Source organism: Lactuca virosa, chromosome 3 (assembly GCF_052849685.1).
Source record: "Lactuca virosa cultivar CGN04683 chromosome 3, Lactuca_virosa_CGN04683_v6, whole genome shotgun sequence".
NCBI classification, from domain to species: Eukaryota; Viridiplantae; Streptophyta; class Magnoliopsida; order Asterales; family Asteraceae; genus Lactuca; species Lactuca virosa.
The window spans coordinates 192,427,405-192,444,670 of NC_136428.1; the positions used below are offsets into that span (position 1 = coordinate 192,427,405).

Here is a 17,266-nt window from a genome sequence, read left to right on the forward strand (position 1 = left end):
CTAGGTTCATACCTTCACGATTAAGGGATTTATCCTCGTAGTAGAGGATCAATTAGATAAGAAATGCAATAGGTGGCGTAGTTTTCCATAAGAAAACATCAAGTACTCACGACATATACTAGACCTAGAGAATTTGGTTCAAACCATAGTATGGTTTGATTACCTTGTGCAAAGAATTACAGCAGGAAGATCGACATCGACAGAGAGAGTGTTTCCTTCATACGATTGTTTCAAGTCGTCACTTAAGGTGGGTATAGGAAAAATAAAAGATGCCTAGAAGGAAGTCATTCAGGATCGAATATGTCCGTTAAGACAGGCGGTAATACCTTCCAAGGGTTACAAGTGCATCAACAATATACATGATATGATTAGTGAATCAAGTTATTGATCCACGCTCGACCTGATGGTCTCAATGTTACTAGTAGCACTAGAGATTAACTAAGAGACCCTAACATAGATTGGAAAGTGTTCAATTTTAGGAGTGACTCGGTGTTAAAACTTGTGTAAGCAAGAGTAGTTGTTGGAGGTTCAGTTGTGAAGACGCACTCGCTAGATGTCAATAAAAGATCGACCTGCAAGGAAAATATCAAAGGATTTCTTATGAGAGTTAGAACTGCAATAAGAGGGTAGAACATTGTCGGAGAAGCTGTTTAAGCTTTAATGATGCAAGTTTTCGGTTGGCGATAGAGAACAAAAAAAGATCGTAAGTTTTTAGTGTCCGTTTTACATTCACTAAACGATTTAGAAAACCTATTTTTACCCCTAATTTTAAAAATTTTACACAGCTTTTGAGCTTAAAAGGGCGAATTTTTGTTAAATTTCGTGATGGATTTCAAATCTCCTGGTTGATGTTTCTTTGTCCCATTCAGTTGGGATTGACCTGCTTTGGTGGGCCCCTCAACGCTTATTCGATAGGTTGGTGGGAGTTGAACTTCCTTTTATGGTCCAAAGCTCTTAAACGAATTGACGATCCCTTAATTTTTTTTTACAAGTTCACCTAAGTTTCTTAGGTCCCCATCACCTATTCCAAAAGCTATTGGTGGGAGTTGGTTTTCATCTCACGAATTCCAAATATAGCTTTTTAAAACATTCTTGATATGAATTGGCTGCTTGCATTACCACTTGTCATTATAAGCGCAACTCGAAGTCTCTCGGGTTCCCTTCCGCTTATTCAATGGGTTGGTGGGAGTTGGTTTTTGTTTTATGAAAATCAAAATATAAAATGTTGTGCTTTGCAATTGAATTGACGATTTTATTTCACTTGTTATTGCAGTGCAATATGTACTTCACGGATTCCCTACCGCCTATTCCATAGGTTTTGATAGGAGTTGGTCTTATTTTCATGAAGTCCAAATTATTTTTATAATGAATTTGCAAAATTTATTTCTCTTGTTAAAGAAAGTGTGACCTGCTTTGGTGGGTCCAAAAATTCAAAAAGAATTGACTGTTATGGTTGGCGATCAAGATTCTATGAATGATGTTTTCATATGGAAGATATTCGGGTTTGGTTAGATATCCGATTTAAAGATAAATCATTAAGCAACCATTTCAACAAAATATGATTGGGTTATACTTTTAATTTGAAGCTCACGTTGCAGGATTAAAGAGCTCAATAAAATATCAAGTTCAAGTCGATAAGATCTTTTATGTTTCAGGAACAAACATGCAATCGAACAAAAGCAAAAGACAAAACATGGACAAAACATTGAGTTGAGTTTTTATAAAGTGAAATTCAAGAAGGAAAGGGCTTCGTTGACTTTAACTCATTTTAGGAAGATTTCATCAGCAATATCTTGACTCTCCTGCCACCGATCTAGGAGAACATGATCCTCCTCCATCTCCATTGCCACCTTCAAACCTCTACCACCCATCACCTTCACCATCACCCCCCTTCTCCACTCCACTATCGTGACTACCATCTAGACCCAACACCCACCATATTCATCACCAAAACTCCATCTTTAACCCTTACTAGACACATCACCCTTATCCAGCCATCATACCACCACCCATTACCACAATCTTTACAGATGCTTACCCTCTACCATTGTCACTCTTCAGCACCCCCAAAACACCACCCTTATCCTTCCATATCAGCCACCATTGACTCATCTTCATAATCTTCACCTTAATCCATCACCATTCCCACCTCCGCAGCCTCCATTCATCCACCTTCATCATATTCTTTTCCCCTTTTTACCATACCAACACCCACCACAAACATCCAACAACCTCCACCATAAACCACCCTTCATCATCTTCACCTTAAACCAACCTGAAACCCTTAACCCTCCTTTTTATCGCCACCATCAATACACCACTGTCTCTTTCCCCTTTTCTAACCTCTACCTTCATGAGCCCTTCAGTGTCATCAACGAGTTCAACGCAAGGACCTGATCGAACCGGGGTGGGAAACAGAAAAAGAGATACCTGCAATTGATTTTAAGAAGAAGAGGATTCCTTTAGTACTATTGATCAAGCGAGAGGAAGAAAACACAAAAAAGGGGCAGACTTGTTCGATTTCCAACTGGGAAGCTAACACGCACGCATATGTGATCGATTTTAAGAAATCAATAAGAGAAAGGTGAGATCGATTGAAGATGGTGTCATCGGATTCTATGAATTGATCAGGAAGGAGACGCACAAAGAGTGTTGGATCGATTTTTCTGTTGCTGGATGCTGGCATACACGAAGACACACAAGAAATCGAATGGGCTGCAATCTTTCATTGGGTTAACATTTTCACTTTGGTCTAATCAGATCTCTTCTTTGGGCTCCCAATCACACGTAGAAATCGAGTCAGGGCCTCAGGGGGGTACTTTCATTCAAAAAATTTAACATCATTTACTATTTTGTGCGATATTTATAATTATTTTTGTTAAACGAATGATGTTTTAACCTAATTTAGTGATTGCTGTTTGTTTTAATTTTATGGAGTAATTTTTATTTTGGGGTTTAGTTGACCTGGGAAAAATGATAAATTTTTATGTGTTAAGTTAATTGATACAAAGTGTGTGGTAATTGCTTGATGTTCAAATGTATGTTTAGTGTCAAAATTGCTTAATGAAATTAGATTAATTGACAATATTTATTATCTGGCCAATAATAGATGTTAAATATTAATTCGGATATCATTTTGAAATTAATTGCAACTCTTGACTTTAGGATGAGCTAGTTGGGAAATCATTTGAACATGAGTGTGTGATTTCGTGATCCCACCTAAAATCAGCATAGACATGTGTTGATACATTTTTAACAAAACCATTAAACTAAATGCTATTTAATTTCATGAGCTACATTGAGATATGAGTGTGTGGTTTTAAATCGAATCATGACACCTAGAGGTATTTGATAACTTTAGATGGTGTTAGCAAATTTATTACCACCATATTTGTGTTAATTACTTAATTGCGTTAGATAAACCATTGAACATGTAAATGTCAATTTAACCCCACTTTTCACTAGTCTGCTAAATCTCAAGTTGCGTGTTTGCCCCTCTAAGCCACTTTGGTTTCTAGTATTGCGTTACTCAATTTTCTTTTTGTTTGCTTTAGAAATATTGGTAGTCTTAGTTTTATTTTATTTTAGTTTAGTTTTTGAAATTAGTTTTCATAGTTTAATCAAACCAAATCATTTTTATCAATAACTACTTGATTTATCTTCCCTTAAGATAGATAGTCCATGTGGGTTCGATATCTTACTTGCACGACTATCTTACTTGCACGACATGGTATACTTGCGAGTACACGTTTTCATCAACAAGCTTTTGGCGCCGTTGTCGGGGATTATTCTTATTTTAAGTTAAAAAATTAGGTAGTTATTTTTTAGAAGCATGGAACATCTGAAATAGTTTACTCTGGCCGATCGAAGATTGAGTAGCCGAATTCGCACTTGATTTGGAAATTGGAAGAACTTTGAGAAAGTTAAGGAGGTTGGGAATTCAAGAAGAAACGCCTAAACGGGAGATAACGAAAACAACAATGGAAATGGATGTTTCGACGGGACCAATCCACCAATTGTCAATCCTACGGTCACTACTAAAAATTTCGAATTCAAACTTGTGATGTTCCAAATGATCAATAACAATGGTCTTTTTGCAGGTATGCCTAGCGATAAGTAATTGTCCCATCCGCGTTCCTTTAACCAGATGTGTGATAATTTTAAACAAAAAGGCATGACCGCTGATGCATTGAGAATGAAATTATTTCCCTACACACTTCAAGGGAAAGCTTGAGACTGATTTGAGTCTTTGCCGTCAGATTCCATCACCACTTGATAGGAATTAAGAGAAAAATTCTTGAAAAGGTTCTTGCCGCCCACCAAAATTGCAAATTTGAGAAATATTATCATGTCTTTTCAACAATTCAATGGAGAATCGTTATGGGAAGTTTGGGAAAGATGGAATAATTCGCTGAGAAAATGTCCAACAGGGACTCCTTGATAATGTGAAATTAGAGATATTCTACCAAGTATTAGATGCTCATACATGCATGTTGGTAGAAACTTCAGTCGGAGGAGCATTACTTAGCAAGAGTTCCGCGGAGAGCATGGAGATTTTAGATAGAATAGCAACCAAGAACTTCCAATGGTCGGAAGATAGTATACAAACAGGGAATGCAAGAGGAAGTGCAACATCTGAAGCTCGTCTTGCATCCCAAAGTGATGCATTAGCATCTAAGTTGGATTCGATCAAGAGTATGATGAAAAATATAATATCAAGCAGTGGTGTGAAAGATAAGAAGGTTGACTTTTGGGTGTTTTGTCAAAGATAGACATGATTATAGTGAATGCCTACAGAACCGCGAATCTGTGTTTTTCATGGAAAGGAAAAATTTCCCAAAACAAAACAACCCCTACTCAGAGACGTACAATCTAGGATGGAGAAATCATCAAACATTTTCATGGGGATGATGTCAGCAACAACAAATGCAACCCCAACAAGGGCAGTATCTACAAAGGTCTCAAAACCCTCCAGGGTTTTATCATATCCAAAATCAGCAAATGAGACCATAAGAATGATGGGTATTGTGCAAAACATATAATTACTATGTGATGCAGCCATAATACTTGATCTACGTTTTCTCTTGAACATACAACTTTGAACAACAAAATAGAAACCCTAGAACACTAGCATATTTTTGAAAATACATATAGGGTTAGAAGAATCATACCTTGATTGCTATTTAGTAATATCAATGCAAATCCTCGTGTTGTTGAAGCCTTGAGAGCAAGTATAAAAAATGCCACGCCTCTAGTGGTTCACGCCCAACACTAGCAATGGAAGATGATTGTGAAGGAGGAGAGAGGAAACCTAGATAAGACCAAATCCAAGATTATCTTAAACCGGGTAGGTCTTCCAAGAAGCAAGTGGCCAAAATTCATAGGGTTACAGCCCTATTTATACTGAAGACAGAAAACCTAGATAAACCCAAATCCAAGATTATCTTAAACCGGGTAATTTTCCAATATCCTGTTTGTCCACCAGGGATTATTCTAGAAACCATTAGGCCTTAAGAAAACCGTCCAAGCCTATGGAGGGTTCTAGATTGCCTCGTGCTCAACTTTTGAACAATTACACTTCAGCCCCTGCACTTTTAATTAAGCATTTTAATCCCAAAATTAATTCCAATTAATTTCTGATTAAATATTAATGAAATATTACTATTTCTAATTAATATATTATTCTCTTAATATATTAACAAATTATTTATTTCAATTTATTAATCAAATAATAAATCAACCTCTTTCTCAAAATTCATCCTATGTAGTTTCTAGTCTTGAGGGCAACCCAAAAGGACTTAGCTACTATCAATTCAAGTATATACCAATTATAGTTATGGGCTTAGACACCTAATATAACAGTCTCCTACTTGGATAAGTCTAATAACTATAATTGCAGTGTAACTTCCAAAACTGATTAGTAAATTGTAGCTCTCAAAGGCCGCTGTTGAACTCTGATCCAGTTAGTTGTGTGTCCTAAGATAAGTGATCATATAATCCTCCGTTCTGCAAGATATCAAAATGACATGGAACATAATCAATCTCATTGTCTAATATTTTGTTTCCCGATTTCTGATTTGTAATGACAAAGAACTACTAATCGAACACATCCATTTAGTCCTGTCCGGGCCTAGCACTATAAGTCAACACCAAATCATCGAGGGGCCCAATTATATCGCTTTTCCCCTTAAGGACAAAAGGAATAGATAAACTTTGACTTATATGCTTGCACTATTTACTCATCAAATCAAGCACAACAATACATTTTATAACATCAAGTTACTGATTTGTTTACGTATTGTAAATGCAAAACCAACTTCTAAACAACAACTCATATATCTCCGTTTAAAGATTATAAGATATTATCATCTCAGAATTACTCGTGATAAATTACATGACTAATTCTATGAGTGTGGGTTAATCCAATACTTAAATTCTCCATTTCAAAGTACTCATGAACATTGCAGCAAAACTATTGCTATGTCCAAAACCTTTTTAGACAATCTACAATCCAATTCATGACAACCTTAATTCATTACTTATTTCCAAAAGTATGATTGACTGTGGATGTTTGAATAATCCAATTATTCCGGAAGTAAAACATGCAAAATGAAACACAATAATAAACAAGTGTACAATACTCATAAATAATTCTCCATTATTTAATCATCAAAAGTCAGTTACATTTACTTTGTTACAAGTTTCTAAATAACTATCTAATAACCAAAACGAATATCATCCTTCAGACCAATGCTCCTGGCATGCTGAACGTGCTTAATCCTACTCAGACCCTTTGTGAGGGGATCTGAAGGATTCTCTTCTGACGATACCCTCTTCACCACGAGGTGTCCTTCTTCTACTCTACGTCTGATGAAATGGTATTTTCTATCGATGTGTCTTGATCTACCATGATCTCTCGGTTCCTTTGTAAAGGCAACCGCCCCTTCATTATTACATGTTAGAGCAATAAACTAATGATCGAAAGATTCAATAACAGAAAAGAGAATCAAACAAGATGAACAATTGATCAAGAAGTGCCGAATGATTAAATTATAAAAGCCTTAGAAGAGTTCAACGTGAACTTCTCTGTAAAGGCAATGTAGGGCGATACAATTGATAACCCTAATACGATGCATGCATGCACTATAAATAGTCTAACCCTAATATCATTAAATATCGGGTGGACAGGCCCAACCCTTTACAAATAGACTATTCTAAGTATAATACAATTGACACAACATTATTTACCCCAACAATCTCCCCCTTTGTGTCAATAAAGGAAGGTAGATTCTTCAGTGCTGCTGACGCTTCTGAACCTTGAAGAGTTTCGGCTTTAAACCAAGAAAACTGTTGTGAACCAGGATATACCATTTGATCATATCTACGAAGCACTTCTTAGCCGCAACATCATTTGCTTTGCGTTATTCAGTAATCCCCAAGATGTAGTTTAGACAGGATGTAGAATAAAGATGTTTGTCTGATAAGGATAACAAACACTTCTGAACATTTACACCAGCTCTATCACTTTGTTGAAACGCCATGCTCCAGTTATCCTTTTGGATTTTACCCATATTCAACTTCGTGATATCCTTCGGAGCTTCTTTAGGTAGCACCGTGGGTTTCTTTTTTAGTACAGCCACGATCTCCACATCCATTTTGCCGATTTCTTGAATGTAAGAGACCAACATCCTTTTCAGATGTAATATCATTAAAATTCGAGCCAATTTAAAACTTTTTAAATCATTTAAAACGATTCAGTTATTACAATTTGTTTTCAAAATAGTTTAAACATCAAAGTTCCCAAAAATCATAATCATAAATCGAGGAAGTGTACGGTCACGCCTTCGCCTTCCCTCGGTCATCCGCTGAACCTGAAACAATAAACTGAAACTTTAAGCTCGAAGGCTTAGTGAGTTACCCCCAAAATACCAACGCCATACCGATATAACCATATCATATAACATATAAGCAAACAAAACAACCATGCATCTCGAGTCTATAGTGTGACTGGTCCGCCCGCACCGGGCCTTCAGTCCACCTGGTCCACTCCCTGAGTCTACAGTATGACTGGACCGCCCGTACCGGGCCTTTAGTCTGTCTGGCCCACTCTCCGAGCCTCGACATGTCTGGACCGCCCTCTCGGGGCCTTCAGCCTATCCGGACCGCTCGTCGGGCCTTCAGCCTAACTAGGTGCCCTCCTAAGCATGTAGTCTATCCGGTCCGCCCTGGGTATGTTGGCCTACGGCATGAAGCAGGACCCACCTCAACCCAACCCCCATACCAATCAAACAATCATATGCACATAAATATCATACGCTAGCATGTATGTAACAGATAATCATACCGATCTAACAGATCATTAACATAGCAACCATCCTATAACCACGATACCGACCTAACCGGTCACTAACATAACATCATCCTATATACCAGGATATCGACCTAACCCAGGTCACTAGCATAGCATCATCCTATATACTAGGATACCGACCTAAACCAGGTCACTAACATAATACCATCCTAACTACTAGGATGCAGATCTAGCAGATCAAATAAACATATCAAGAAAATGCCTGAATACAAATCCGATAAAGGGCCGGAGTTGGTGCCTTAGACCCTGTTGATATAGTGAGGATAACTCACCTCGCAATGCCGGTCTGAACTGAAGTATCGACTCCCGAAGTGCTGTCTCACCGAAAATCCCGAACTATCCAACATAACGAATACTGAGTCAACATATGGGCTATCAATCCTGACTAAGGGGTCCATATTGTCAATTTTGTCATTTCTCTAATTTGGGCCAAGGCCCAATACCAAAACCAAAACCCAACACTAGGTAGGCTTTCGAAGCCCACTAGTGGCCCACTAATGGCCTAATTTGCTAAATTGGGCCCAATCCCTCTAATGGGCCTTAACTCGAGCCCAAACATCTTCTTGGCCCACATTAACTGGCTTATGATGGCCCACCAAGGACCAAAGGACCAAAATCCCCTACATGGCCCAAACCGAGGCCCAAAAATCGCAAGGCCCATATCTGTGAGTACGTTGGGCGTACTCCTATGTACGCTGGGCGTACTAGCTAAATGGTGAGTACACTGGGCGTACCTGCATTTACGCTCAGCGTACTCCCCTGTTAAGTCACTTTCCCATTAAGTGCTTAATACTCCAAACCACATGCTACAATCACAGATCCAATCCCTTTTCAACTTACATAAAGTTACTGACTTGGTGACTTTGCATGACCCTAATAATCCCAAACTCCAAAATAGCGTTCTATTCTCATAGAAATGATCTTAACTCATGCATGAATCCAATAAGACATTCAAGATGGCAACTTTCTGCCTTAGGGACTCATTTTGAACTAAGAGTGGCAACTCTAAGTCCAGAAATCAGATTTGAACCAAAAAGTTCTATACTTGGGACCAAAATGACTTCAAAATCAAACCACACCAGATCTAAGCATTCTTGAGGAAAGTTATGATATTTATACCTCCAAAGAGTCTCAAATGATGATGCTATTCCAGATCTATGAGCTCCAACTTCCCAAGTTCTTCCTTGCCAATTTCTTCTTTCCTCTTCCAAGCTTAAAAAGTCACCAAAATGGGCTTCTCAAGGTTAAAATCACACAAGAATGAAGGCATGAGACGTTTTAGGGTTTTTCTGAGGTTGGGGAGGCTGATAAGGGGCTAGGATTCCAGTCCTCATGTTCTTTATATAGTGCTTGACCCTAAAATTAGGGTTTTGTGTCACTGAGCGTATGCTAGGCGTACATCTCGTACGTTGGGCGTACGTCTTCCAACACCCGCGACCATTTAACCTCCTACGCTGGGCGTACCCCAGCTTACGTTGGGCGTACACACCCATCTGCCACCTTTGCATGCATGGTCCTTTCTTGCCATTTCCTTCCAACCAAGGGCCAGATATGACATAATTAAAATCCGAGGGATGAATTTGAAGCTACTTGAAAAATGGGATGTTACAACTCTCCCCCACTTAAATTCGATTTCGTCCTCGAAATCATTCCTTACCGTCTCCGACTATTCGACATCCTGAGGGACACCCTCACAACTATGACATCCGACGTCTTTCGAAGGCGACTAAACCCCATGGAAATCTTTTTGTTCCAAAGAAGACGAATCCATAAACTCATGCAGCACACAACCCTACTCCACCTAAAACATGCAATCTGGAAACTTGAATTCGGTCTGGCTCCCTAACAGACCACTCATACAAACCATTGCCAGAACTCTTCCCATTACTACTCACGGACTACCCAGCCCTGGGATCCTGGGGTTCCTACCCGAAAATAGAACCATGGATTATAATCTGCTGAACCCCTGTGCCTACGACTTACCGTCGGCCCGCACCGGGCATCTTGGCCTACTGCATAGAGCAGGACCGCCTCAGCCCGATCAAGCACAACATGCCACCTTTGCCAACCTGAAAAAATCCTGATGATCCAAAGTATCGGAACCCAACTTTCCCTCTTCCTGAAACGAACCCTTTGTGTTGACAATAAAATGCGTCCTTCAGCCCCCAAAATATCATACAAAATCAATCCACTAATAAACACGAACACTCATGCCTGGCCCAATCAGCCTCGGGCTGGAATACCAGGCATGCCTACGACGGGTCTAGTCATCCCTTGTGACAACCGTCAAAATTCGAGTTAGTTCTAGATTTTATAAACTTAGTTGCACGTGTAGGCATGACACATACTAGACTTAGTAACTAGAAGCTAAGTTATAACCTACTATAAACTTGGAAACACTTAGAAGGATGGATAGTATACTTAGATTTCACATTGATATGTGAATTCTACAACTACTTAACTGTAGTGAATATTCATATTCGGGTCACTCTTTGACTCGAACACCTTTTCATGAATCATAGACAAATATTATGCACTTGACCTAGCAGTAGAAATTAGGTCGGAGTCTCGTGGAACTTAAGTCAAAGTTGAAAAGTAGGACTAGTATACTTCATTCCTCAATTTCGCTTAAATCTCGGAATCACTACATAGAATGCCAATAAACCAATAAAAATAAATTACAAACATTATTTCCAACTTGAATAAGAGTTAGGAAACACAAAAATAATTTGAAGTCTCAAAGATTCAATTTATTTTGTTATCCAAAGATGTATTAAACTCCAAAACCCTAAAAGCCATAAAAACTCATATTTACAAACTTTAACCTTAAAAATTCTTTAAAAATAATTATGAACCTTATAATATTATCTTATAATAATTAAATTCAGGAAAATATCATCAAGGAAAATAAAAATTAAGTTATTAACATTTACCCTTGATTTATAAGTCAAAAATCAAGAGTTTTATGCATAAAAACTAGGTTAAGGTGCACATTTTATATAAAAATTAAGATATTTTATAAAAGGTTTGAATTTTTATTAAAATGGATGAGAGGGAAACCCTTTCTTATCACCTAAAGTCGCCCATACTCTTCCCAACACACATAATCAATTTTTCCAACTCCACACTCCACCTTCTCTCATCACTCTCTCACACTCCATCACTTCATCTTCTCTCTATTCTCCTTCTCTCTCAAACTCATGAATTTTATTTCAGAAAATGAGTCCAAGAACATACCTTAAACTCGAAATCTTCATCATATTGTGGTGTTCTTGAAGGTAAAATCGATTTCTACTTCACTATTTCTTCAAATTTTACTATTTTTCTTGGATTTTCTCCATCTTCTACTCCATTCTAATGAAAGATCATGAACACATAAACATACACACACATACTCACGGTTTTGATGATGATGGTGGTAGGATTTCACCCAAAAAACATGCATGTTGTAGATGGTGAAGTCTCATGACATAAACCTAAGTCAAAATCAAGGAAATGCACTTTTCTACAAGTTTTGGTGGAAAATCACCACATGCACCATAAGTTTTCATTCCAAAACGATTTTTGACCATTTCAAATTTATGAATGGCCTTCAAAACAACATGCATGTGATGATCTTCAAGCTTAGATGCTTGATGATCAAAGTTTGTTGTTAAAAGCTTTCAAATATGTTCATGAAAGATTTATTCCCAAATAAATACCTAACACTTCTTTTCTGTTCAAATGCGATTTTTCCCAGGATTCTAGCAACCAAAATGAGATGTTCTACAAATTTTCAGAAAATAATTCATTTTTATGGAATTATTATAATTATTGCAAGAAAATAGAGAAATAATTCATATAAAATACTTTCTGAGGTCTATAAATCCTAGGTAAATTCATGAATAACCCCTAAAGTAAATGATGACATCTCAGTGAGTTTCATCGATTTTAGTTATTGTTTGGTATGGTTTTGAAATTTCTTTTTGTTTAATTCAAATAAATCATAAAACCCTTTATGGAATTTGAAAAGGAAATCTAAGATTTTTCGCAGATCCTTCCTCATATGGAGTACTCAGAAAAATATTTTCAGAATTTTTCATAATGTATGCCTATTTTTCCCTGATTTTTGTATTTATAATGGACTAATAATGGGACAAATATTTATACTAATCCAAAATTCATGAACATTTACCAGAAGACATTATAATATATTAGAACTCTAAATAAAAATTTGGATGATTTTTCTATTCAGTATGCTGTTTTTCTTCTATTTTATAAGATTAAATACACTTAAATCCACAAAATCGGATTACATTATATAAAAATCACAATTGGTATTTTTACAAGATTATGTACACTGTAAATGAAGTTTAAATTTTTTTTGGTAATTTAATTTAACTGTTTGATAGTTATTCACCAATTACTGATTATTCAAGAGAATAAAACAAAGAAAAATAGCAAAAGTAATTGAAAAATATCTTTTACATTTTTCACAGCTTATATATGTATAATAACAGTGTTACAAAAAGTTTGGGCAATTTTGTAAACAATATTCTATTTATTTCCATTTTTGTTAGAATAAATGCACAAAAATCATAAAATCAGGTTAAGCTGTTTAGAAACCCATTTTTATATTTTTCGCAGCTTAAGTATGTTGAATGGCAGTATTGAAAAAAGTTTGGAAATTTTTATCATCTGGATACTATTTTTCACAAATTTATATTGTTATGAAGGCTTAAAAATTTGGAAAAATAATTAATCACATCAAAAATTCAAGCGAAAATTTATTGAAGACCTATATTGTATTTAGAATGAAAATGCAAAGTTTGAGAATTTCTAGAAACTGTTTGATAATATTTTGGATTTTTAGGAGTTTAAAACACCTTTAAATGTATTGAAATACCCTCAATTAATATTACAAAAATCTGGAAATTAATATCCAAAATTATCTGAATCACATGAGTTATAAAATTTCACCATTTCAGAAAATGTTTGAAACTTAATATTAAATTTTGACACAATATTGGCATAATTCTATTGTAGTAGCAAGTATACTTGTATTAGCTTTCTATTAGAGACTTATTAGTGTGTAACATCGTGCAGGAATCAATAGTGGTACAAGCGGAATGTAGTTCAAGGAATCATATGCATAATCTAAAAGCATTGTGAGTATTCACGACTTCCCCTATTTTCGATTTTAAATGTTTTGGGGTGGAAAAACATGTCCAAAAACTGTTTATGTTCGTTGTATTTATTTTGACTCGTATAAACTTGGTTGCTATATTTTGCATATTGTGAGTATTCACGACTCCCCTATTTTCGGTTTTTAAACGTTTTGGGGTGGAAAACCATGTCCTAAACTATTTATGCTCATTGTATTTATTTGACTCGTATAAACTTGGCTGCTATATTTTGCATATTGTAAGTATTCACGCCTCCCCCTTTTTTTGGTTTTTATGTTTTGGGGTGGAAAAGCATGTCCGAAACTATTTATGTTCATTGTATTTATTTTGACTCGTATGAAACTTGGTTGCTATATTTTGTATGTATGTGTATGCTACTTTAATTCATGAGGACTGTATCGCGGTTAAGTCTCTGGAATCATTCGACACAACTCATTAACTCTTTTGAGCCTATGGTTACTATGGATAGCGCTATTAGGAGGTAGACAACTCCTCACTCGCACGATTCCCTTGAGTGCATTTTACCATATTTCCCTATGTTAGCGATAGACATAGAAGAGGGCACCCTCGGTCATTAGGCTTGGGTTGTGAACTCATGAATGGAAACTTGATGCACATACGAATCTTACATGGCATTTTAGCGACGAAACTTGTATACTCATTTTAGCAACGAATCTTGTATACTCATTTTAGCAACGAAACTTGTATACTCATTTTAACAACGAAACTTGTATACTCATTTTAGCAACGAAACTTGTATCTCGTTTTAGCAACAAACTTTATTTCCCATGAGAATGTGAACGTTGCATCTCATTTCGGCAACATACTTTATCTCTCATGATGACAACGAACTTTGTTTATGAAAACTTATTTACTCATTTTAACAATATACTTTTATTTATGGAAACTTTTATCAAAACTTTGATTTCGATTCATGAAACCAATATTATTATTATTTTTATCTGTGAGTACTCACAAACTATTTTTAGTTGACGCTCGTTTTACATGCTTTTTCAGGATTCATCGAGTAAGTGGCACTTAGGGACACATCACTTTTAGGAGCATTCGCATGTGTTGTATTTCAATTCACATTGTAATTTCTTTTAAAAGTTGTTCAAACCCATTGTAAATTTATAATGCTTTTTAATACTATGGTTTGTGTTGTCTTTATCTTTTGCTATGAAACCCTTTGTACTACCACGCCCTGTATTTCCGCTTTAGCGGGGTGTGACATCCCTAGGATGGAATACCCTCGTATCCCACACATGTTTGGCCCAAACAACCCTCGGGTTGGAATACCAAACATATCAGGTCCAATCAATCATAGGGTCCGGTCATCCTCATGATGGAATACCCTAGATTGGAATACCACTAAATATATAACCCGGGTCTACTAATAACTTGAGATCCAAGGATCTATCCTTGCATCTCATCCACAATCCTCTGATTCGACACAACCAAGTACAACTCCCCCGAATCTCAACAAAACATCCAATCCGAACGCGCTCCTACCAGACACATAGCCAACACAATCTCTACGCCCACATCCTATGACTGGAATACCCTTACATGGTCCTCAGCATAGGTATGGATTGCCTCTGAGCCCAGAGCATGAGTCTGTTATTCCCTCTCTGGCCCTCAACTCATGACTGGAATGCTTCCGATAACCTATCGACACTGCTGTCGTCACTTCAGATGTCTCGTACTCCATCCTGGAGGTACTCACCTCCTCCAATGCCCAAGAAGGCCTAATCAATGTCCTTCACAACATCAACAAGTGTCACAATGCTAAAACCTCACCCTACACTATCCACTTGTAGAACAAGTTGCTACCCCATAACACATATATACACAGAACCTGATCATATAACTAACAAAACCCATACAAAGTCTTCAACATACTCCATCAGCATGATCAATACTTAGGGACAGACATACTGATTTCTATAGCATAGCATCATACTCAATACCTGCACATAGATATACAATCACATACAGAGTCTTCAACATGACTGGACCGCCTCATCAGGCCTTCAGTCTATCTGGACCACTCTCAGAACCTTCAGCATGTCTGGACCGCCTCTCTGGGCCTTCAGCCTGTCTGGACCGTTCTTCGAACCTTCAGCATGTCTGGACCGCCTCTTTGGGCCTTCAACCTTTCTGGACCGTTCTCCAAGCCTTCTGCCTGAATGGTACGCCCCACCGGCCTTCAGTCTATCTGGACCGCTCTAAACTGTTGGGCATCTCCCTGGACCATCCCTCCTGGTGATCTTTCCTATGCAGACTGTTCTCACCCACTTGGGGTTTCGAACTCCTGATCCATTCCGTGGACTCTAACCCCGGCCTAACCCTAGGCCTCATGTCGATTGTCCACCCTCTCAGAAATCCGTGGTCTGTTCCCTGACCCCGTGTGTCTACCACATACGCTAAATAACCCGCACACCCGTGCTGAAAGTTCTACCGAGACCTGGCAGCTAACAAAACCCTCAATCTATCAATCCAAAAACCCTTAGTGTCGATCAAAACCTCGAACAAATACTCGAACTGAACTCAATTCATGACTAGAACTCCAACCTGGTTCCCCAACTTCTGCTATGAAGCACCAAGAAGATGTGATACACATGCTGGGGAGTTTTACCGAACTCCCAACTCACACAACCCTCAAACCAAATAGCCACTTCGGTTGTCCTCCTTCCTGACCACGATGCGAAACTTAACCCATTTTCAACACCGCTCCCGCTTCTGTATCTCGGGACGATTCTCCCCCACTTAGATTCGACTAAGTCTTCACAATACATGAAAATTGGAGAATTCCCAATCTTTCTCACTTCCCAACGATCGATCCGATGACAATCAACTCTTTACAACTAGTGCTCCATTACTAGCCAATCCCAATTGATCACACACTTCTAAGAACTCGGAGAACACTTCTTGAATCCCAGAGAAACCGACAATCACTAATGCTTGAATGACCCCACACTCAAGTCCTGAAGACGAAAAGATAGATGCTCCAACTAATACCTCGACGACGAGCTACTTCCTTTGACGCTTTCGTCCGCCAATCACTAACGGTTACTAAAACCACTGATTCCTGACAACGCTGAATAACCCTTCGGTGGGACCCTATCCGCAGACCTCCCACATAATACCCCTTTTCCAAAGGTGTTCCAAACAAGTCTCCCGCTCTCGAGCTCTAGAAATCATTCCATTTAGGGTTCACACCCTGACTCACTTACCCGCTCAAACGTCCACAACTCAACTGCATTAGCTGAAGTAACCTCTGCCCTAAACCGGGCTACAAACTACTCCCAAGACATAGTCTACAATTCCAAAAGTGCAATAGGCCGCACTATTAATCCTTACCGCCTGATACAATAGATCCAAGGCAAACCGGACCTCACAAAATACTTATGCCACATCGTCCCACCTGCGCTCACTGGCGCTGAAATAATGTCGCCAATCTCTGCAACCAGCTGAACATAATCATCACTCCTTTCCGGAGTCCCCGCGACTCGCATTCCGGCCTCGAGCAAAACCCCCGAAGCCTCAAATCCAGAAACTCCTGTGATAGCCACTCCTGCTCAGCCCGCGGAATGTAATGAGTATAAAATATCTCCCTGGTCTCAGGTAATTGCAGTCCTCTGCTCATCATAATATGTCCCTGAAACAAGTCCCGATACTGGAAAGCTTGGCCAACTCCTACCCCTACCGTCGTTACAGCTGTTGCGGC

At 38.0% G+C, this 17,266-nt stretch overlaps 1 long non-coding RNA gene across 1 annotated transcript; it reads right to left on the reverse strand.

The window, feature by feature from the left end:
• Positions 1-1,613: 1,613 nt before the first annotated feature.
• On the reverse strand, positions 1,614-2,688 carry LOC145162790 (uncharacterized). The gene is made up of 2 exons (XR_013739336.1): positions 2,513-2,688; positions 1,614-2,430 (listed from the first exon to the last, which is right to left on the reverse strand). It is a non-coding gene; the product is annotated as an uncharacterized LOC145162790 (long non-coding RNA).
• Between the last annotated feature and the right edge of the window lie 14,578 nt (positions 2,689-17,266).